At 39.9% G+C, this 23,973-nt stretch overlaps 1 protein-coding gene and 2 long non-coding RNA genes across 3 annotated transcripts in view; 2 read left to right on the top strand and 1 right to left on the bottom strand.

Moving 5' to 3' along the window:
• Positions 1-6,588, top strand: part of LOC126237123 (uncharacterized) — a 43,253-nt gene extending 36,665 nt beyond the window's left edge. Inside the window, exon 3 of the long non-coding RNA XR_007545036.1 lies at positions 6,483-6,588. This is a non-coding gene — a long non-coding RNA (uncharacterized LOC126237123). The remainder of the gene's footprint in view (positions 1-6,482) is intronic.
• Positions 1-19,231, bottom strand: part of LOC126237125 (uncharacterized) — a 29,443-nt gene extending 10,212 nt beyond the window's left edge. The window contains exon 1 of the long non-coding RNA XR_007545038.1: positions 19,018-19,231. This is a non-coding gene — a long non-coding RNA (uncharacterized LOC126237125). The remainder of the gene's footprint in view (positions 1-19,017) is intronic.
• LOC126237122 (E3 ubiquitin-protein ligase CHIP-like) overlaps positions 19,193-23,973 on the top strand; it is a 92,789-nt gene continuing 88,008 nt past the window's right edge. Inside the window, exon 1 of the mRNA XM_049946941.1 lies at positions 19,193-19,373. The gene's annotated coding sequence lies outside the window, so the exon portion shown is untranslated. The remainder of the gene's footprint in view (positions 19,374-23,973) is intronic.

The following is a 23,973-nucleotide window of genomic DNA, read 5'->3' as shown; positions in this document are numbered from 1 at the left end:
TTTAGTGGACTTGTTGCATCTTCTAAGTGTCCTGCCAATGAAACGCAACCTTTGGCTCGCCTTCCCCACAATATTATCTATGTGGTCTTTCCAACTGAAGTTGTTCGTAATTTTAACACCCAGGTACTTAGTTGAATTGACAGCCTTGAGAATTGTACTATTTATCAAGTAATTGAATTCCAACGGATTTCTTTTGGAACTCATGTGGATCACCTCACACTTTTCGTTATTTAGCGTCAACTGCCACCTGCCACACCATACAGCAATCTTTTCTAAATCGCTTTGCAACTGATACTGGTCTTCGGTTGACCTTACTAGATGGTAAATTACAGCATCATCTGCGAACAGCCTAAGAGAACTGCTCAGATTGTCACCCAGGTCATTTATATAGATCAGGAACAGCAGAGGTCCCAGGACGCTTCCCCGGGGAACACCTGATATCACTTCAGTTTTACTCGATGATTTGCCGTCTATAACTACGAACTGCGACCTTCCTGACAGGAAATCACGTATCCAGTCGCACAACTGAGACGATACCCCATAGGCCCGCAGCTTGATTAGAAGTCGCTTGTGAGGAACGGTGTCAAAAGCTTTCCGGAAATCCAGAAATACGGAATCAACTTGAGATCCCCTGTCGATAGCGGCCATTACTTCGTGTGAATAAAGAGCTATCTGTGTTGCACAAGAACGATGTTTTCTGAAACCATGCTGATTACCTATCAATAGTTTGTTCCCTTCGAGGTGATTCATAATGTTTGAATACAGTATATGCTCCAAAACCCTACTGCAAACCGACGTCAATGATATAGGTCTGTAGTTCGATGGATTACTCCTACTACCCTTCTTAAACACTGGTACGACCTGCGCAATTTTCCAATCTGTAGGTACAGATCTATCGGTGAGCGAGCGATTGTATGTAATTGCTAAGTAGGGAGCTATTGTATCAGCGTAATCTGAAATGTACGGCCATTGAAGGGTTGCCCGGATGTGATTCCAGGCGTGTCACAAGAAGGAAAGATGAAGACAGAGAGAATGAAGAGGGGTGCTAAGCACAGAAAAAACCTGGAAGATAGAGTACAGCATGAAGTACCGCATGCTCTGTGATGAAGAAAGTAGTAGAGTATTTGTACTTTTTTTTTTTTCTTGTCATGCATCATTGGGTTTGTGTAGAGTAATTAGGCATTGAATTTTCATATGTCATTGTATTTTCAAGTATTGTGAGCCTGCTAGGGACAGCAGTCTTTTTGAAGAAGGAGGAATGGAATAGACTGTCCAAGGGACATCATGGAGCAAAAATTGAGCTTGCAACAGGTCGGGATGCACTGGACCTTTTCCATCTACGAGAATGTGGTAGTAGTAGAAAGTTGTTTTGCGCGGGGAGTATTTGCAGGAGCAAAACGTATAGAGCCCAAGGGGAGCGGAATTTTAATCAATGGACCTAAGTGTAACATAATAGGACCAACTTTCCATCTGCCAGCGTCAATTTCAGGAGTTTCACAATTGAGTGTTACGCAGCCACAGCTGTACTGGCCAGAAGTCACTTGAGAGTTTTTGCCAAGGCAGAATCTGACCTTGTTAAATCAAACTTTGGAGCCAGGTCTGTTGAGATCCATAAACCAGATCATTTCAGAGCAAGAGGGGCGCATTTCAGCCAAACAGCTTGTGCAACATGTCACTCTGTTATAGGGAAAGGCAACGGCAAATAACGATCATTTTGAGCAGCTCTGTGCCAAGTGTCATCGCAGCCTTAACTTTGTTATGTTTTGTTTTCTTTCTGATCAGGCGGAGAGCTAATTCCAGTAGAGAACCGAGGGTAGTCCAAGTCCCAGTGGATTGGATACCGAGGACGTGAGACGAGTAGGTAAGGGGTCGATCGACCAGTGGTAGTCGAGTAAGGAATTTTTGTGTTTTGTTTCATGTCATGGTTTTAAGGGGCACTAGACTACATTTAAGTTTTCTAATAGTAAGGAAATATGCCATAGGTGCTGACCCAAGCAAGTTAAGAGTTAGTTAAGGGTTAGTTAAGGGTCAACCCTGGGACCGGGTCTTTCCAAAGAGGGGAATAATGTAGCGGCACCACCGTTTAGGATAAGGAAAGTCAGTTTTGCGCAATATTCTGAGCACAAGTTACAGCCAGGTGCCGGCCGGATTGCAGTGACTTGCGTGTACCGACAGTGCGATGTAGAATAGAGGTCACAGGGCCGACAGATTGCTGAAAGAGTATACGTAGCTGTTTTGCATGTTGCAAATCACAGGCAGAAGGGACCCACTGCCCAACATAGCACATTACGAGTACGTGACGTGAAACGGCGCTTGTGGCAAAACAGAGGCACATGGCCGTGTATAAATAGGTGCGGGTTTCTAACGAGATTCATCGAGTGTGGCAGCTCTCCTGAACGGCGGGGCATTACACACCACCAGCTACACGCAGCAGCAGACGGGGCACCAGTGTTCCACTCCATGGCAGGTCGCCGGTTCGACAGTCTGAGGCCGATGCGGGGTCTGTAGGCAGTCAGCCAGCAGCGAGCTACTCTTCTACTCACTACCACAGGCAGTCTTCCGTGCTCCAACACGCACTGGTGACATCCAGGGCGAGGGTTGTAGATTCGGCTGCAGGTTGCAGGCATTTGTTGTCGCCCCGTCCTAAGCCACGCCGGTGAGGGAACAAGGCGAGGACCATCTTGCAGTTGTCAGCGGGCCGCTCGGCAGCTCCTCCAAACGGCGCTGAGGCAACAATGACAGGGACAGCTGAGATGGCAGCCGGCGCACCCTGACGCCATCGGAACTCTGCGGCTTGCGAAGGCCAGCTCGACACAGCTTTGCATTGAACGGGCTGCTGGGGTGCTTCCTCGGCATTGCGGAGTCCTGAGACGTAGACGGGGTGTACAGGGGCACTGTGGTTGGAAACAATAAGTCATTTGGAAAGCTCGGACAAGTCTTAATATGATGCCTTTTACCTCTTCCCGCTACATTTGGTCATCCTGATACATTCAGTGGCAGAGGTTGCCACTACTCTCTCTCTCTCTCTCTCTCTCTCTCTCTCTATCTATCTATCTATCTATCTATCTATCTCTATCTCTCTGTGTTTGTCAGACACGAGGGGAAGTCACCAAACAGGAATTATGTAATAGTATTAAAGGTTTAAAAACAAAAGCGGAAAGGATATCTAAAAAGTAGAAAAAACTTTGATGTAGGAACAATAGTCTTATATTTAATTAAGATGTTACATGGCAAACTAGTAACCCAGTAGAAATAAAGTGAATGTACCATTCAAAGAGGTACATGAAAACCACAAGGTGCTGTATAATCAAATCTCAGACACACACACGTGTGTGTGTGTGTGTGTGTGTGTGTGTGTGGAGACATTAGAACAAAATAGAGATTTCGATAAAGTAAGTAGTGCCCGAAATATTGTGGCTAGTTTGAACAAACACCTACTGGAACTAGATGAACCAAAGGTGAGAGAGACTTGAGATTACTAGCACAGCCACCAACTATGTGGACAATATTGCAGTACACCAGAAGGAATTTATAAAGTTCAAACTAGATGTTTCTATACGCCCAGTGACATTTTTGGAGCAATTTAAGAAAATGTTACCCAAAGGTTCGGCAGGTACCACTAGAACTAAATTTATTTTGAAACATTTGCCATCTGTGTTTGCAGAAGTTATTGAAAAGGCTGTGTATGTAAGGATAATTGATCATTTTATATCACACGATTTGCTATCAGATGTACAGTTCGGCTTTATAAGTCGTTTAACAACTGAAAATGCTATTTCTCTCTTCTCTGTGAGGTACTGGGTGGGTTGAATAAAAGGTTTCGAACGCTAGGCATATTTTTTGATTTAACTAAGGTGTCTGATTTTGTTGATCACAGAATATTGGTCCAGAAGTTAGATCATTACGAAATATGGGGAGTAGCTCACAATTGGTTCACCTCTTACTTTAGCAACAGGCAGCAAAAGGTCATTATTCACAGTGTTGAGAATGGCTGTGATGTGGGGTCTGAGTTGGGTACGGTCAAGTGGTGGGTGCCCCAGGGATCAGTGTTGGGGCCACCTCCTGTTCCTTATTTATATAAATGATATGCCCTTTAGTATTACAGGTAACTCCAAAATATTTCTGTTTGCTGATGACATGAGCTTGGTAGTAAAGGATGTTGTGCGCAACATTGACTCGGTTTCTAATAGCGCAGTTCGTGACCTAAGTTCATGGCTTGTAGAAAATAAACTACCACTAAATGACAGTAAGACTCAATTTTTAGTTTCTAACACACAATTCAACAAAACCTGACGCTTTAATTTCACAGAATAGGCATATGATTAGTGAAACATTAGTAGGTGTTCAGATAGATAGTAAAATGTTGTGGAAAACCCGTGTTCAGGATCTTGTTCAAAGACTGCCATTTTTACTATTCGAACAGTATCTGAAGTGAGTGATCGCTCGACATGAAAATTAGTCTGATTCGCTTATTTTCATTTGCTTATCTCATATGGTATTATATTTTGGGGTAACTCTTCCCATTCTAAAAGGAAATTGGCTCAGAAACAGGCGGTTCGGGCAATAAGTAGTGTAAGTTCACGAACCTCTTGTTGACCCCTGTTCACAAGTCTGTGTATTTTGACATTGGCCTCTCAATATATATAATCCTTACTGTCATTTCTTGTTAACAATATTAGCTTATTTCCAAGAATAAGCAGTTTCACTCAGTTAATACTCGGCAGAAATCAAACCTGCATTTTGATTGGACTTCCTTAACTCTTATGCAGAAAGGTGTACAGTATACTGCTGCAGCCATTTTCAATAAGCTACCACTCGAATTCAAAATTCGTAGCTGTAATCCACACGCTTTCAAAATTGAAACTGAAGAGTTTCCTCATGGGTCACTTCTTCTATTCTGTCCTTGAAAAATTAAGCTCATTCTTGTATTGTTGATTGCGTTTACTTAAACTTATGGATTGACTTTTTTCGGGTTCATAAACATTTTATTTTTATCTGTTATTACTTTTATGTTGTAATTTCATGTACTGACATGTTCCGTGACCTTGGAGACTTGCTCCTCAATTTGGTCCTAAGGAACTTGATGTGTAAATAAAAAATAAATATTGTAGGAAGTATGTAGTAGATAGGAGTCCAGGGATTGCCAGGGTGAGGAGTGTATTGGACTTAGGGAAGTGTTTCTGGAAAAGACCAAGGGATTTGAGGAGGGACTGGTGATTGTGTTTAATTTCTGAAATAGGATAACTATGGAGCTTATAGGTGGGCATGACTTGACAGCTGTAGGGGCCCATCAACCTGGTAACCTCTGTGGCTTGTAACCACAGTGGTGGAGCCTTTCTCGGCAGGTAGTGTTATAAAGTCTGGATCAGTTTTTAGGTGGTGGTTTGCAGTTCTTTCTGAGGATTTGACATTGGTTTTCACGTAGAGGGGTTTGGGGCTGATAGTGAGGGGAGGTTTTTGAGATTATGAAATTTTGGTATCAGGGGATGATTCAGTGCAGGTAGGGGTGGATTATGGTTAAAGGGAGTAAAGTAATGCAGAGTTCAGTATTCATTTTGAGTTGAGTGTGATTGGTAGTGTTGGTGGCAAAAATAGGTTTCCACTGCTAGGACTGGGAGGAGGAGAGGTGGTCTACAAGAAACCCAGCATGACTGAATTTCAGGAGCCATATTGTTATTCCACCATATGTTTTCCATTGTTTGCAAACATAACTCGAATATTCACCTACAATTGTTAGGACAGGACAGTTGGTCAGTTGTGGCCTTGTTGAAGGAACTATCTCAGTATTTGCCTTAAGTGATAAAAGAAATCAGGATGGCCAGGCACAGCATGAACCTCCATCCTCTTTAATCTGAGACCAGTGTCCTATAAATACAATCATTGTGCAAATTTTGATTGCTGATGTTCAACATGGAATCCTAGAAGAAAGTTACCATTACTCTTCTTCGTGGTCCTTACATTTTTGTAACCTTATGCAACACCCTGCACAGACCTTTCTAGGCATTTTTCAGACTGTAGTACTGACCTGGATGCCTAGTCAAACTTACAGTGGATGGATTCATGTTTTCATCACTGGAATATCTGTTGTGGTATGTTTAAAAGAAGAGTAAAGTACTCTGAAGAATAACAATTTCTGGCCTATATCATTCTGTATTTAATTCGTAGAATGTTGCCTCAGTAGATCACTGTCTTCTATGGTGCTTGTGAAATTCAGCCAAATTGACTTAAACTGTAGAAGCCTATCATTATGCATTAGTGTAAGATCTTTAATTCATTTAGAAACAAATGTAACATTTTAGATTATGTTTGGATAACCACACTCTTAATTCATATAAACAAATTATCTATCCAGATTCTAAAACTATAAATTTGTTCATTTATAAGCGATGCTGTTTTTGCCACTTTTATTATTCTTGTTAAGTTTATGCCACATATGTTATATGTGAAACCTGAGAATTATGTCTAATAGTTTAATTTTACAGAAGCGGGATGTTCCAGATTATCTGTGTGGAAAAATAAGCTTTGAGATCCTTCGTGAACCAGTAATCACTCCTAGTGGTATAACTTACGAGAGGAAAGATATAGAAGAACATTTGCAGGTAAGCTAGTTCTATATTACTAAAATGTATTTTATTAATTAATTCTTTTGAGCAATATAAATCCATTATTTGGATAGATGGTTAAAACTGGAAAGGTGGAGGAAGATGGAGAAAGAAAATGAAGGATGTTAGTGCAAACAAAAATGCCAGAAATATCAGACCACAGTACTATACCATTAATAAACAAGGAATGATACAAATAATTATTCAGTAAATACAAGTTAATACAGAGCTTGATAACTTTTCTTGATGAAGGTTCTTTCTGATAAAAGGATAAATTAAATTGTACAGTGGAGCATAAGATATCAGAATGATGCTTGTGAGACGTTGTCAGCATAAGCTATGTACTGTAAATTGAATGTGTTAGTATTTATACAAATTGCAAAAGAGCTCATAATGTTTGCAGTACCAGAATTACCTTTCCGTACAGCCTGAGAAAGGATGGATAAATAGAAATTACCAATTATTTTTCCTTCGTCATCTCTCTTGTGGATTTACTACTGATGTAAGTGCTCTACTGTTATTGTCTACATTACCCACAAGATGAGAGGATAATGTCTGCATTCATGGAATAAATGAAGCAGTTACCATTGCTGCTCCTGAATACACTATGTCGTCACTACTGTCAGGCATTTCTGTTCCACAACTACACAGAGATTGGCGAAGAGTTCTCGGGCTTCTAGCCGGGTGGCGGTGTCTTCAAACTGTGACGTTTCAATGAGTGACATACTCATCATCTTCTGGCGAAGTGCGATTGGCACTTCGCCAGAAGATGATGAGTATGTCACTCGTCGAAACGTCGCAGTCTGAAGACACCGCCACCCGGCTGGAAGCCCGAGAACTCTTCGCCAGCTGTATACGCCGGGAAAGCATACATTCACATACACAGAGATTATTAAAGAGTTTCTTAAGAATATTTCATCACTCAGGATAATTTACTGTGCAAACTAACACATTGATTAGCACATGGGATTTGCATTATCTGAGACCGGGCATTTCAATTTATGTTATCATAATTTCCTGAAATCAGTTTGGATGATCTCTGAAAACAGAATGTATATTACCATCTGAGATATATTGATTCTCAGGTTAAGTACTAAATTACAACTCCTCAGATAAAAAGATTTTTCACTGTATTGTCATCAACAGGGTTCCTATGGCCATGTCTTCGTTCACTGTCAGGTTATGTTGTTAATGGAAGCATGATGTGCTTTCTTGCTTAGAGACCACCTTCACAAAACATTTACAGACTGTTCCAATTAATAATTTGCATCCTGTTACAGCTTGAAAGACTTTTTTGGTTGTTTCTATCTGGTGTCTGTTATGTCAGATGGTGAGCAAAAGCTAATGCTTGTATCTGTCAGTACTGCTGTGAGGTTTGTTGTTGTTGTGGTCTTCAGTCCTGAGACTTGTTTGATGCAGCTCTCCATGCTACTCTATCCTCTGCAAGCTTCTTCATCTCCCAGTACCTACTGCAACCTACATCCTTCTGCATCTGCTTAGTGTATTCATCTCTTGGTCTCCCTCTACAATTTTTACCCTCCACGCTGCCCTCCAATACTAAACTGGTGATCCCTTGATGCCTCAGAACATGTCCTACCAACCGATCCCTTCTTCTAGTCAAGTTGTGCCACAAACTTCTCTTCTCCCCAATCCTATTCAATACTTCCTCATTAGTTATGTGATCTACCCATCTAATCTTCAGCATTCTTCTGTGGCACCACATTTCGAAAGTTTCTATTCTCTTCTTGCCCATACTATTTGTTGTCCATGTTTCACTTCCATACATGGTTACACTCCATACAAATACTTTCAGAAACGACTTCCTGACACTTAAACCTATACTCGATGTTAACAAATTTCTCTTCTTCAGAAATGCTTTCCTTGCCATTCATTACCAGTCTACATTTTATATCCTCTCTACTTTGACCGTCATCAGTTATTTTGATCCTCAAATAGCAGAAATACTTTACTACTTTAAGTGTCTCATTTCCTAATCTAATTCCCTCAGCATCACCCGACTTAATTTGACTACATTCCATTATCCTCGTTTTACTTTTGTTGATGTTCATCTTATATCCTCCTTTCAAGACACTGTCCATTCCGTTCAACTGCTCTTCCAAGTCCTTTGCTGTCTCTGACAGAATTACAATGTCATCGGCGAACCTTAAATTTTTTATTTCTTCTCCGTGGATTTTAATACCTACTCCGAATTTTTCTTTTGTTTCCTTTACTGTTTGCTCGATATACAGATTGAACAACATAGGGGAGAGGCTACAACATTGTCTCACTCCCTTCCCAACCACTGCTTCCCTTTGATGTCCCTCGACTCTTATAACTGCCATCTGGTTTCCGTACAAATTGTAAATAGCTTTTTGCTCCCTGTATTTTACCCCTGCCACCTTCATAATTTGAAAGAGAGTATTCCAGTCAACATTGTCAAAAGCTTTCTCTAAGTCTACAAATACTAGAAACATAGGTTTGTGAAAGGAAACAAAAGTAGGTCACCTTGTACACCTTTTTGCGCTCTCTGAAGTGAAATAATAAAAACAATTTCCTGAGCGATTTGCATATAGATAATTTGCAGCAGTCGCCCAAAAATGCAAATGCTTGAAAAAAAAATTGAAATTTAGCTTTTTATAACTGTGGAAGTAATTGCTGAAACTTTTCTTGTGATAACTTGTAAATACAAAGTCTTAGAAAATAATATTTCATTCTCCTACTGCTTTTCAATAATTGAAAAATTGAGGGCAAAGATAATGATTTTTTTAAAATGCCAAAAGGCTGTTTTTGGCCCACTTCTACAAAAAGAGTTTTCTACAAACCCTTTTAAACTACACTACTGGCCATTAAAATTGCTACACCAAGAAGAAATGCAGATGATAAACAGGTATTCATTGGACAAATATGTTATACTAGAACTGAAATATGATTACATTTTCACATAATTTGGGTGCATAGATCCTGAGAGATAAGTACCCAGAACAACCACCTCTGGTCACAATATCGGCCTTGATACGCCTGGGCATTGAGTCAAATACAGCTTGGATGGCATGTACAGGTACAGCTGCCCATGCAGCTTCAACACGATACCACAGTTCATCGAAAGTAGTGACTGGCGTATTGAGACGAGCCAGTTGCTCGGCCACCATTGACCAGACGTTTTCCATTGGTGAGAGATCTGGAGAATGTGCTGGCCAGGGCAGCAGTCGAACATTTTCTGTATCCAGAAAGGCCGTACAGGACCTGCAACATGCGGTCGTGCATTATCCTACTGAAGTGTAGGGTTTCGCAGGGATTGAATGAAGGGTAGAGCCACGGGTGGTAACACATCTGAAATGTAACGTCCACTGTTCAAAGTGCCATCAATGCTAACAAGAGGTGACCAAGATGAGTAACCAATGGCAGCCCATACCATCGCGCCGGGTGATACACCAGTATGGCGATGACGAATACATGCTTCCAATGTGTGTTCACCGCGATGTCACCAAACACGAATGCAACCATCATGATGCTGTAAACAGAATCTGGATTCGTCCGAAAAAATGACGTTTAGCCATTCGTGCACCCAGGATCGTAGTTGAGTACACCATCGCAGGCGCTCCTGTCTGTGATGCAGCGTCAAGGGTAACCGCAGCCACGGTCTCCGAGCTGATAGCCCATGCTGCTGCAAACGTTGTCGAACCATTCATGCAGATGGTTGTTGTGTTGCAAACGTCCCCATCTGTTGACTCAGGGATCGAGACATGGCTGCACGATCCGTTACAGCCATGCGTATAAGATGCCTGTCATCTCGACTGCTAGTGATACGAGGCTGTTGGGATCCAGCACGGAGTTCCATATTACCCTCCTGAACCCACCGATTCCATATTCTTCTAACGAGGCATTAGATCTCGACCAACGCGAGCAGCAATGTCGCGATACGATAAACCGCAGCCGCGATAGGCTACAATCTGACCTTTATCAAAGTCGGAAACATTATGGTACGCATTTCTCCTCCTTATACAAGGCATCACAACAATGGTGAACTGCTGTTTGTGTATGAGAAATCGATTGGAGACTTTCCTCATGTCAGCCAGCACGTTGTAGGTGTCGCCACCGGCGCCAACCTTGTGTGAATGCTCTGAAAAGCTAATCATATGCACATCACAGCATCTTCTTCCTGTCGGTTAAATTTCGCGTCTGTAGCACGTCATCTTCGTGGTGTAGCATTTTTAATGGCCAGTAGTGTATTTTCAGTAGAAAGACCATGTTCTAAACCACCTGAAAAACTAGATTTGGTTTTGCAATGCAACCATATAAGGCCGTAAAAGACAATGACAAGATGGAGGTGCACTGAAAATGATCCCATATTTGACTGGTACTCAGATTAAATCTGACATCTATCATGTTGTACAATTGTTTTGTACTCTCTTGGGAAGACAATATCAAAAGTCTTGATGAGTAGGAAATGAGATAAAATCCTAATAATTTAAAAAAACTTCAAAACTTTTGTCACTGCTCATTGTGACATTGTCTTTTTCTGTTGTAGCTACAGAATCAAACTGGTTGTAAACCCCACAGTTCAGCTGTGCATTACCAAGGCTATGGAGATGATGACAGTACAATTATTACATAACACTTGTGGCACACATTGTATAAATAGCCCGTATGTTTACACCACTGTCAAATTGTGTACATTTGGTGAAGTTCACAGCAGTGTTCCTGACTTTTTTTTGTATTGATTGATGTTATAGAGAATTACTAGTATGTCTTTTTACTACGTAATGTGACTGAAGTGTTACTTTAATTCTGGTTTATGGAATACCGTACTTTTCAATAGCATAGTTTACAGTTAATGTGGAACATAAGTATACACATAAAAAATTGTATAAATGTGTTGCTATGGTTCATGGTGGCTTAACCACTGTTGGTTCCTTTCAAAGTGAGAAAATTAGCATCCCCATCACCATAGGGGCTACACCCATTTACTGCGCAACAACCTAAGGGTTTCTTTACTCAGGATCCCAAGCAGATGTTACATTTCTACAAGCATCAGAGGCCACAGGTAGAAAAGATCTCTTTCAGAGTCCTAAGCTTATGTCTAATTCAAGCTACTTGAAGTTTTTAGACGTTTTTGGAAAACAAGAACCAACAATGTAAGGATAGTAGAAGTGACCGAAATAGCCATCCATGTCAATCACATTCAGCAAACTAGAACCGACCACAATAAGCTCTCCATTGTCGATCAGAGGATGGAGGAGGGCACACTTAATAACGCCAAGGGAAATTTAGACATGTTGGGGTACAAAGCGGCCATCGGTATAGAACTAGAACTGCTGACCAAACCTCAAACAAGTAAAAAACTCTGATGCTGAATTAGCATAAGCTGCGATCGAATCAATACTTGTGAGTCTAGGTATAGACACAGGAGCATCAGTTAACGTGTTAAGTTATGATATTTCAACAAAATAAGGCAAGCCCACAAACTGCCCTCATTCCAGCACTAAATTGTAAGGTGACAGGCACTATTGGTACTCAGTCACAAATAATAAAGCACCAAGTGCAGGCTGAGATAATCATTGGAAAGGTAGCTCTATTTTGCATTTTTCTGATAGTGACAGGGTTGACAGTACCCTCCATCCTGGGGTGTGAGCTCCTGCAAGGGAGGAAGGCTGAGATAGACCTCTCAAGTAGAAAATTCATTATTAAGAATAGCAAAAACAAGAATATATGATTATCTTTTGAGATAAACTAATGTTTTAGGACAAAGCTCCAGTAGGAATATGTCATAAAGAGTCATGAGCTGCTTTTTTTAAACAGTGGTTTATGTTGAGACAGCTAAGTTAATGTGACCTTTGTTATCTTGTACCATGTTACCACACTTATGCACTAGGGTACTAGTCATAGAACTAATGTCAATCATTGATAGTGTGGCTATGTACAACGACTTCAGTCAGCTGATAGAATCAACCCTATAAGCTATTAGAGCGTATAATGTAAGCTGTAGTTACATTTGCATATGGTAGTCTCGTTTCTGAAAGATGCATCAAATAGTGATACAACAAACTTTGTTGTATGAAATTTTTAATGTTCTACCACTCTAATGATTGTATGCAACAGTATTTCATCTGTTGGACATCAGGAGTAATAAGTATATGGTCCTTCATTTGCACGTGTAGGTTTGTTATTGATTTCATGTCGTATATATTGACTAGTTGCCTGATAAACAGTACGATGTAGCTGACTGTGGTGAGCACCACCTATGGTGCGCGGGGTGCAGCACATTTGACTACCGTGTGCCCAGTATAACAGAGGTAGTGGCAGAGGACATACAGTACCATATGTACGAAGGTGAGTCAAATTAAAACCTTAATTTTTTTTAAAAAATATTATTTATAGTGCAGAAGTGGTACAAAGCTGTGTCACTTTTCAACATAATCTCCCCCACGATCAATGCAAGCCCTCCAGCGTGTACAAAGTGCATAAATTCCTTTAGAAAAAAATTCTTTGGGAGTCTGCGCAACCCCTCATGCCCTGCGTGGCGTACCTCTTCATCAGAACAGAACTTCTTTCCTCCCATTGCGTCTTTGAGTGGTCCAAACATACGGAAATGACTTGAAGCAAGGTTTGGAGAGTATGGTGGATGAGGAAGACACTCCAGATGCAGGTCTGTGATTGTTGCAACTGTTGTACAGGCAGTGTGGGGCCTTGCATTGTCATGTTGCAAAAAGACACCTGCTGACAGCAATCCACGTCACTTTGATTTGATTGCAGGCCGCAGATAATTTTTTAGGAGAGCAGTGTATGATGCACTGGTGACAGTGTGTAATGCTCCAAAATGGCGCCTTTTTCGTCCCGTAAGAGGGTCAGCATAACCTTCCCTGCTGACGTTTCTGTTCGAAACGTCTTTGGTTTTGGTGATGAGGAATGGCGCCATTCCTTGCTCGCTCTCTTCGTTTCCGGTTGGTGGAAGTGAACCCTGGTTACGGTCCCAGTAACGATTCTTGCAAGGAAGCCATCACCTTCTCGTTCAAAGCGCCGAAGAAGTTCTTCACAAGCATCAACACGTCGTTCTCTCATTTCTGGACTCAGCTGCCATTGCACCCATCTTGCAGACACTTTGTGAAACTGGAGCACATCAAGCACAATGTGGTGTGCTTACCCATGACTAATCTGTAAACATGCTGCAACGTCATTCAGTATCACTCGATGGTTTTCCTTCACTATGGCTTCAACTGCTGCAATGTTCTGTGGAGTCACAGCTCGTTGTGCCTGACCTGGACGAGGAGCATCTTCCACTGAAGTCACACCATTTGCGAACTTGCTACTCCATTTGTAGACTTGCTGCTGTGACAAACATGCATCACTCTACTGAACCTTCATTCGTCGATGAATTTCAATAGGTTCCACACCTTCACTACGCAAAAACCGAATAACAGAACGCTGTTCTTCCCTGGTGCAAGTCGCAAGTGGAGCGGCCATCTTTATACTGATACTGCGACGGTATTTGTACATCTGCACTATGCTGCCACCTACAGGCCATTCTGCACGCTGTTTGTAGCAATCTTACCAACGTACAGGATAACGGAGCGAAATTTCGGTTTGTTGTAACAAATTTATGGTTTTCATTTGACTCACCCTCGTAATTTTACTTATGTTCGAAACAGGCTTATGTCTGTTGAAGTTATTTAATGGTCATGACACAGCTACTGGGCTAAGGTATTTTTTATTTATTAGTGTGTATGTAAGTAATATGTTATCAGTAATGTAATTTTGAAGTTTATGTGTAGATTGTATCACTGGTCTTGGTGTTATTTTGATCATTTTAGGACTTTTGAAGAAGGCTATATTATTATAGCAGAAACCATGGTCAATAAACATAATTTAGTGCAACTGTGGGCTGTTTTTCATTCGAGACAATTTCGTAACGGTCACTGTTGTCAGGTGAGCAAGATGTATGAGACAGGCGAAATACCCTCAGACTTCAAGAAGAATATAATAATTCCAATCCCAAAGAAAGCAGGTGTTGACAGATGTGAAAATTACCGAACTATCAGTTTAATAAGTCACAGCTGCAAAATACTAACGCGAATTCTTTACAGACGAATGGAAAAACTGGTAGAAGCCGACCTTGGCGAAGATCAGTTTGGATTCCGCACAAATGTTGGAACATGTGAGGCAATACTGACCCTACGACTTATCTTAGATAATAGATTAAGGAAAGGCAAACCTACATTTATAGCATTTGTAGACTTAGAGAAAGGTTTTGACAATGTTGACTGGAATACTCTCTTTCAAATTCTGAAGGTGGCAGGGGTAAAATACAGGGAGCAAAAGGCTATTTACAATTTGTACAGAAACCAGATGGCAGTTACACGAGTCAAAGAACATGAAAGGGAAGCAGTGGTTGGGAAGGGAGTGAGACAGGATTGTAGCCTGCCCCCGATGTTATTCAATGTGTATATTGAGCAAGCAGTAAAGGAAACAAAAGAAAAATTCGGAGTAGGTATTAAAGTCCATGGAGAAGAAATAAGAACGTTGAGGTTCGCCGATGACATTGTAATTCTGTCAGAGACAGCAAAGGACTTGGAAGAGCAGTTGAACGGAATGGATAGTGTCTTGAAAGGAGGATATTAGATGAACATCAACAAAAGCAAAACGAGGATAATGGAATGTAGTCGAATTAAGTCGGGTGATGCTGAGGGAATTAGATTAGGAAATGAGACAAAGTAGTAAAGGAGTTTTGCTATTTGGGGAGCAAAATAACTGATGATGGTCGAAGTAGAGAGGATATAAAATGTAGACTGGCAATGGCTAGGAAAGCGTTTCTGAAGAAGAGAAATTTGTTAACATCGAGTATAGATTTAAGGGTCAGGAAGTCGTTTCTGAAAGTATTTGTATGGAGTGTAGCCATGTATGGAAGTGAAACATGGACGACCAGTTAGAGGAAGGTTCGGAGTTTCTTTCAAATGTAATCACCGCTGATGAAACTTGGCTGTATCATTTTGATCCTGAGAGCAAACAGCAAAGCTCAGCTTCATCACCAACCCCCAAAATATCAAAAGTGGTTGCTTCTGCTGGTAAAGTTACGATCATCTCATTCTTTGATATTCATGGAATGGTTTATCAATATGTTGTACCTGCACACATATCAGTAACTGGACAGTACTACAGGGATGTCCTGATAACATTGCAAGTCCATATCAGGCGCAAAAGACCACATTTTCGTGAAGCAGGATGGATGCTGCTCCACGATAATGTGTCGCCGCATATTGCCAATGTTGTTGTTGAGTATCTTGCAAAAATCAACGTGAAGTGCATCCTTCACACTCCCTGTAGTCCGGATTAAGACCCATGTGACTTTCTTCTGTTCCATAACATGAAGAAACGCCTTCGTGGGAGGCATTATCAATCATCAGAAGCAGTGGTGAAGTGAAGGCTGCGGAGGCGATTTTGAAAGAGCTCTCAAAAATGGTTTCCAGCATGTAACTGAAGACTGGCAGAAACGCTGGGACAAGTGCATCTCATTTATGGGAGACTACTTTGAGAAGGACCATCAGAATAATAAGGGTGAGTAAAGGAACGGTGTAAAAAAAAATTATGATCATTCTTTATTGAACAATAGAGTTGTGGCGATTCGTGAATGAGTCGTTCATTTGAACGACTCTAAATAAAGAATCGTAAGAATCGAATCGTGATACGGACGAATCGTCGTTCAAAAGAATCGTAAGAACGATTGCGTGTTTCCGAGTCGTGACGATTCCAAGTCCAACGATTCATCGATTCTTAGTACGCTATGCTTCGAAGGCAACTTCCGAATCATGCCGAGTCGTGCCGAATGATTACGACCGCCAGATGGCAGTCAGATGGAGGATGCGTGTGAACAAAGGAAGCTCGGAACGAACAAACGAAGTAATACCGTCTTTAAACAAAAGCTTTTTAATTAATAATTTCAAGTTCTAGTTTTCGAATGTTATCGTGTTCAGATTCACATTAAATTTTACTGAAGTAATGTCGCTGTATACGATTGAATCCTACTGTTTAGAAGTACATCTTCTCGCGCAAATAATAGTGACAGCGGCAAGTTCTCACACAAATTAAAAGCAAAATACCTACGCTTTGTATTTAGAAGAAATGAAAGTTAAGTTAATTTGCTGTGTGGGAGGGCTGTCAGCTGCGTTATGAATTACAAGGGTGATGTGGACTTGGAAAGACATCTTAGCACAACTTGGAAAGACATCTTAGCACAGAAAAACATAGGATGATATGAGCCAAACCACGTCTGCCTCACTGCTAGATTTTGTTACTATAAAACAGACGTCTGTAGTTAAATACGTTCAAGTCACACAACGAAACTGGCATACCACGTAATTTGGCACCACCTTTCGCACAAATCGACTCCTCTGTCCTGGCATACTGAAATAAAACAATAGATGCAATCAAATCAAACGTGACCTTTCATCAATTAAGGCATTACACGTATAAATCGAGAATCACACTTGTAACGTCATATGCATGTTTACTCATAAATAAACTATTTCTGGCATATCATGACACAGTTCGATTCTAACCCCATTGACAATTTCAGTCATGTCCTGCCATCTGTGAGTAAGACATAGAACTTTTTGCATTCCGTAAGAATCGTGCCATCGCAGACTAGAATGAATCGTGAACGAATCGTAGGAATCGATTCGCAATGTGAGATTGAATCGAATCGGGAAAAAGAATCGTGTTTCCCAAAGCCCGGTCCACACGCAACGATCTGTCTGCGCAGACATCGGCGCAGATGTCTGTACATGCAAAAGATCGCTGCAAATGTGGTGTGTTCACACGACACAAACCCCAATCTACTACTCGCCCGCCATCTGTCGGTGTAGAAAAGAAATATCAGTGGCAAGCGACTACGCTCCCCGTAAACGTCAAAAATTTAATTCAGTTATTTTGAATTATAGAAATGGAGGAAGTTCTGTTGTGGTCTGTGTTCGCAACTTGTGTTGGAAAAAACATTCAGACCAACCGCAGGAAACAGAGAAAGCGGTCAAAATGGTGTAGACAGTGGCTGATAAAGCGAAAGCAGTTTTCTCACGTAAATTTACTGCGAGAGTTGCTGGGCGAACCTAACGACTGGCGAAATTATTTGCGGATGGATGTCGACACTTATAATTATCTCTTAAAGCATGTAACCCCTCATATTATGAGAAAAAGTACTTGTATGAGAAGGACAATTTCTCCTCACGAACGGCTTGCCAAGCAGATCAAAATACCATAACGATGGCTGGTATACTTGATCTACTCCTACAACAGATCTTCTAGATTTCTGAACTTTGGATAACTCTTTTCGGTAAACAGTTCGCAACGAATTTTTTTTAAATATATATTACTGTTTCTCTGTTTGCCGAGGCGTCAACTGCCCGCAATTTTTCAATTAGAACATTGTATGCTGCTGTCTTTTTGTCTCGGGCACTATATTCTTTACTTTTAATCTTCCACAAACATGGGCGGTTTCTATATATTTCAATGAATTCACTTACAAGCTCTCGAGAACACTAAAGAGTATCAGCCATTTTAATGCCCTGTGCGCACAAATACAAACACTAGACTGAGCAAACAGCTGTTTCGCGCCAGATTTGCGGCGATCTCCTGTCCACACGCTCCAACTTGTCTGCGCAGATGTGGTTTGAACCCACAGATTTGAGAGGTTTCGCTCAAACCTCCAACTCCAACTTCCAGATTTGCACACACCTCAGGTTGGTGCAAATCTTCTGTCCACACGCAACGATCTGTCTGCTCAGATGTGATGTGCGCACACAGATCGTTGCGTGTGGACGGGCCTCAACTCTATTGAACAACTCTCGTATTATAGCTGGATACAACCATAACTACCCAGATTACAGTGGTTTCACATGTCTGTAAACAGCACAGCAGAGCTATTTCTACAATCAGAATGGGATTTGATCACGGCATCTTCCCATTTACTTCGTCTAAATCTTAGGAATTTTGATACCTGTGATTGCAACATTAGTAATTTAATCTTCGCCTGGCCGAAGTACGATCACGGTCATCTTATAACTTAGAATTCTTACGGTTCCATTCCCAACAATCATAACCGGTCTTCTAACAAAGAATGATACAGCAGTGCTTCATTGTCTGACACAGACTTGTGAGCAATTTTAGAATCTGGCCACAGAACTATAAACAAAGTGCAATCACCATTTTACTTAAGAAATCGTTTATATTTACAAACTAGTTTTTAGTTCAGAGTTTAGATATTAAGCTTATCTTCATTTCCCTAATAGCTAAAAAAATGTTTAGTTCTTTTAACGAAATACGTTCATGTCTGAGTATCCCATTATTACTGTTTAATGGCTAATTAATGTACTCACGCTGAAGCCAAATAAATAAATAAAAATACCGTTAAAAAAACGACAATAATTACCGAGAGTCTTGCAGCCATTCTTGAAAGGTTTTTTGAGAGCGTGAAACTTAATCTTCGCACATGAATGATCGCCGGTAACTATTTGCTTCCCGTCATAGAATTTGTGTACTTGATGAACTACAGCAAGCAATAATACTATAATGACATTTCTGCTTTGCGAAATAAACGCTGCAGTATTTTACGGGGAAGCCTAACAGACACATCATTGTGGTCCAAAACCACTCGGAAGTGACGTCAAAATGACGTATAAGCAAACGCGCTGCACACTTGTCGAGTATCGAGATCCGTGGTCGAGTCGAGTTACGTGAAAGTTTTCGGACCACACTGGAGTGTATGTTAAAACGTCGCAACCTTGGGTACGTGTCTGCTGAATCGTCCTGAAACGAGTGTGATCCGCTGATATGTGACCGTAATGTGAAAGAAAGGTGGCTGTTATCGCACGTACACTGTAACGGAGAAATGGAAATGTATTTATAAATTACGTAGAAGTAAATAAATCGTACGGATTCTCAGCTTATTGGATTTTACCTGTTTCTTGACCATGCTGTGATTGATTTGCTTATTCTGTCGAGGACCAAATAGGTAGCATAAAATGTTATACACCTAAATAATAAATGCAGTATTTCCGTTACACATTCCATAAACCATCATGTATAACCGTTGAGAGAAGCTAAACATTGCCATTGCTTACGAGAAATAGCATTTGTTGTCGAGTACGCAGCTCATACTGGGGGAAAAAACAAACAAGAATAGTGTCGTGATAAGGCTATAAATTTTCGTTTCCTGGGATACGTAAGATTCCAGTGCAGTTATAATGAAATATTGGTTTACCAACAGCTGTTACTTGTGTTAAAAAAATATATATATGTTTTCTAAATTATGCCTCACAGGAAGTTAATGCCTTTTGCCGTCTTCTCAGTTAATTGTGAAAACAACTTTTCAGAAGAAGCAGGCTTTGTTATACATTTAAGGGGTAGTTGTTTGGCTATACATAGGACAGCCAATCTTTTATATTAATAATAGTTTCTATGATCATACAAATGAATTTTGATCATGCAAAAGCGGCCTCAAAGGATCATGAAAGAAACCTCCAAGGGCAACATAAAATTCTTTAAAAAACTACTTCCTGTGTTCATTATACCACAGTTAAATTAGTAAGAATACTTGTGTGTTGTGCCATGCAGTGTCACACAAAAACTATATATGATTTAAGGAGAATGGGTAAATAACTTGACTGCATAAGAAACAAGGCAGTTTGCTATGGGGTGCATAGCTCACTCAGCAAGAAAGAAGAGTGAATGACAGGCTGTGTTACAAAGAGTGTTGTCTTAAACCTTTCACATTATTTCCACTTTCCTGGCAATTTAACTATGCACAATTCATAGCTGAATGAAATATTTCATTTTGTATATGAATCCAGGTCATGTGGACTTTCTTCTCATGTGGCTGTGACTTCAGTTTTGGAAAATTTTACTAAAAATTTACAAACAACAGAACGCTATGAAGCTTTCCATAAAGCATTCTTGTAACCATTCTTACTGTGAGAGCATATAAAAATTAGTTCTGCACCCCTCCAGTATCACAGTAACAGTGCAATTGAACATCTGAGACCACTCCCTACAAATAACTTCAGTAAAATGGAAATGACACTCACTTCTCCCTAAGTAGCAGCATCCATCATAAAATCCTTAAAGTATTCTAGTGAAGTTTTTCAAAGTGTATTCATGTGAGTTGAGTTGTACCTCAAATTATTTGTGTAATCAATCTCTTATCAGTGGAACATTTCCAGGCTGGCTAAAATATGCCTAAGTTAAGCCTCTGTACAAGAAGAGCGTTAAAGAGATACTATCAAATTATTGATCATTTTCACTTTTGCTGCCGTCTTCAAAAATATTTGAAAAGGTTGTGTCTAAGCATCTTCTTAAGCATCCGACTGCAAACAATATATCATCCAAGTCACAGTTTGGGTTCCTTATGCTTACTGGTATAGAGAAGGGTATTTGCACATACAGTGGGAATAATTCATAAGAAAACAAGTCAGAGGCTACTGGCATTCTCTGTGACCTGTCAAAAGCCCTTGACTATGAATCACAGCTTTCTCTCAAGAGAATTAGAATATTGTGATGTCACTGGCAGTGCTGCAAAATGGTTAGAGTCTGACCTAACTAAAAGGAAACAAGGGTGTCACTGCAAATACATGCAGAGTAAGCAAATAGTCTTAGTCTGATTGGGAAGTAATTACATGTGGTGCTCCTCAAGGTTCCATCTTGAATCTGTTGTTTATTCCTGTCTACAGTAATGACCTCATCTGTTAAATTGCCAGATGCTAAGTTTGTTTTGTTGGCACATGACACAAACATTGTAACAAATAGCAAGTCAAGTACAGATTTAGAAATTGCTACTTATCAAATTTTCACTTACAATAAATGGTTTAGAAGTAATTTACTGTCATTAAACTTTTGGAAAGACCCACTATATGCAGATAAGAACCTGTAAGAAATTTGTTTCCAGGATGTGTATAATGTACGAAGACATGCAGATAGAAGCAGTTGACAGTGTTAAATTTCTTGGGTTACAACTCAGTAATAAATTCAGTTAGGAAGGGTGTGTACCACAAAATTGCTGAAGCACCTAAACAAGTTTGTATTTGCAATGGGAATGATGTCAGATGTAGGAGATAGAAAAAAAAACTTGCTTACTTCATTTGCTTTCATATTTTGAGGTACCTCGTCAAACCGAGCAAAAGTTTTTAGACTGCAGAAGCATGTAATAAGACTCAATTGTGTTGTAAATTCCATATAATCATGTACAAATCTGAGCAAGGAAGTGGGTATTCTAACCAATGCTTCAGTATATTTATCCCTTAAAGAAATTGGTTGCAAATAACGTTTATTTCCAGACAATAGCTCAGCACATAGTAAAATACTAGGAACAATAAGACCTAAAATTGCTTACCTTGGTCCAAAGAGGAGTCCAATTTATGGGAACACACATTTTCAATAAATTGCCAGCTACCATTAAAAAGTTTGTTTCAGAAACAGCACAGTTTAAACAGAGTTTGAAAGATTTTTAGGCAGGCAGCTCCTCTATAAATGAATATCTTAACAGGGACTGTTAGACCAGCTTAAGTAAAAATGTCTTGGATTTGGTTTTACAACAGTTAAGATTAGGTGTTGTGTGTATGATAAATTTGTTAAAAGTTCATAACTGTTTCATTCTGAGTGTATTAATTCTGTAAACGTTGGCAGTCCCAGTTTATCTGTTATGTATTCACATATCTTTAAAGTATCCTGACATGTGATCAGGGAAGTGTTATATTCAGATGGTCTTTGTTTTTTATGTTGTACTTTGACATATTCCATAGCCAAGAAACCCATCTCATTTTTGGGTCTATAGAATGAGAACTGAATGTAATGTAGTAAAATACATCTGAGGATGTTAAGACATGGCTTCAGTTATCAGCATAGATGTGTAGCCGTTTCAGTTGCTAAGATGAGTACTTAAAGATACCAGTGATATTTATTATGGGTTTATTATGTTGATCATACCTGTGTACACCCAATTCAATTGATAATCAACTCTTATGGCTATAATTTATATGTAAAATATTGTCAGGATAGAACAATTGTCATATCCAATCGCTCAATGAACACTACTTTTATGTCAGGTCTTTCGTTCTACTGTTGAATCTTCGAATTGTGTGTAATGAACTGGCAAGAGCTACAGACAGTGCCATGATGTACAGCCAAGCATTTTAAATGCATGTTGAATCAGAGCTTGAAGATGATACTCATTAGTTAAAAACCTTTGTTGAATTTGTATACCGTTACTTTAATATTTCCATTCCCCTCAAAACATTGGTAATACAAATCACAGTAAGGATTGTACACTAAATTAATTCCTCTGCAACAGGAACAACACCCCTTTAAACATACATCTGCAAGTCGTGGTTTCACCTTCTACAATACTTCACTCCCGGTCTCACTCCCTTCCCAAGGACTGCACACTTTTCATGTCTTTACACATACTGTTACATCAGTGTCCAAATTTTAGTCTTTGTATTTTATCCTTGCTACCTTCAGAATTTCCTAGCGTATAGTCCAGCTAACAGTGTCAAAAGCTTTCTCTATATCCTCTTGTAAGATTTTTCGTAGGACCAATACTGCCTCATGTGTTGCTACTTTTTCCCAGATACCAAAGTAATGTTTCCTGAGGTCAGTTGGCACCTACCAGTTTGTCCACTATTCTTTACTTAATTTGTGTCAAACTACAACCATGACTTGCCACACTGATAGTTCTGTAATATTTCCAACTTTCAGTGCCTGGTTTTCTTGGAATAGGAATGATTACTTCCTTCTGAAACGTGAAGGTTTTTCACTTGTCTCTTATCTTGCATACCACATGAAATAGTTCGACTTGGCTGTCTGTCTGAAGGATCTCCACAAATGTGAGGGAATGTCTACTCCAGGTGCCTTGTTTGGGTGTAGGTCTTTCCATCACCATGTGAAATTATTCTCTTAGTCTATCTCCCACCTAGTCTTCATCTGTCTCTTATAATATTGTACTCTAATTTCTCTTGTTATAGTAAACAGTTTAAGTAAGAGCCCGTATTTACTCTTTTGATGAATTTTATACACAATCTAATGTACCTTAGGTTAAAGGTAAGTTAAACAATCCCCATTCTTCCTGCTACAATAAAAATACTCAGAAAGAATATGTACAATCTGAATGCCTTGACACAGTGTATTTTTTGGAAAGTGGTCCATACATGAAGGTAGTTACCAGTCCTTTGTGTATTTAATAAAGTTTTTTCTGCTCTGTTCATATAACACTAAGGTTCTTGGTTAGTCTATCTCTACAATAGGATGCAGCTGGCTGAAATATCCAGAAAGGATATGGAAATAACTTAATCCAACAAAAGTGACTGCTTATGGCAACCTTTATACTTTTGGGGAA

This window comes from Schistocerca nitens, chromosome 2 (assembly GCF_023898315.1).
Source record: "Schistocerca nitens isolate TAMUIC-IGC-003100 chromosome 2, iqSchNite1.1, whole genome shotgun sequence".
NCBI lineage: Eukaryota > Metazoa > Arthropoda > Insecta > Orthoptera > Acrididae > Schistocerca > Schistocerca nitens.
Note: the sequence above shows the minus strand (reverse complement) of the source record. Positions and strands in the feature narration are given on the sequence as shown.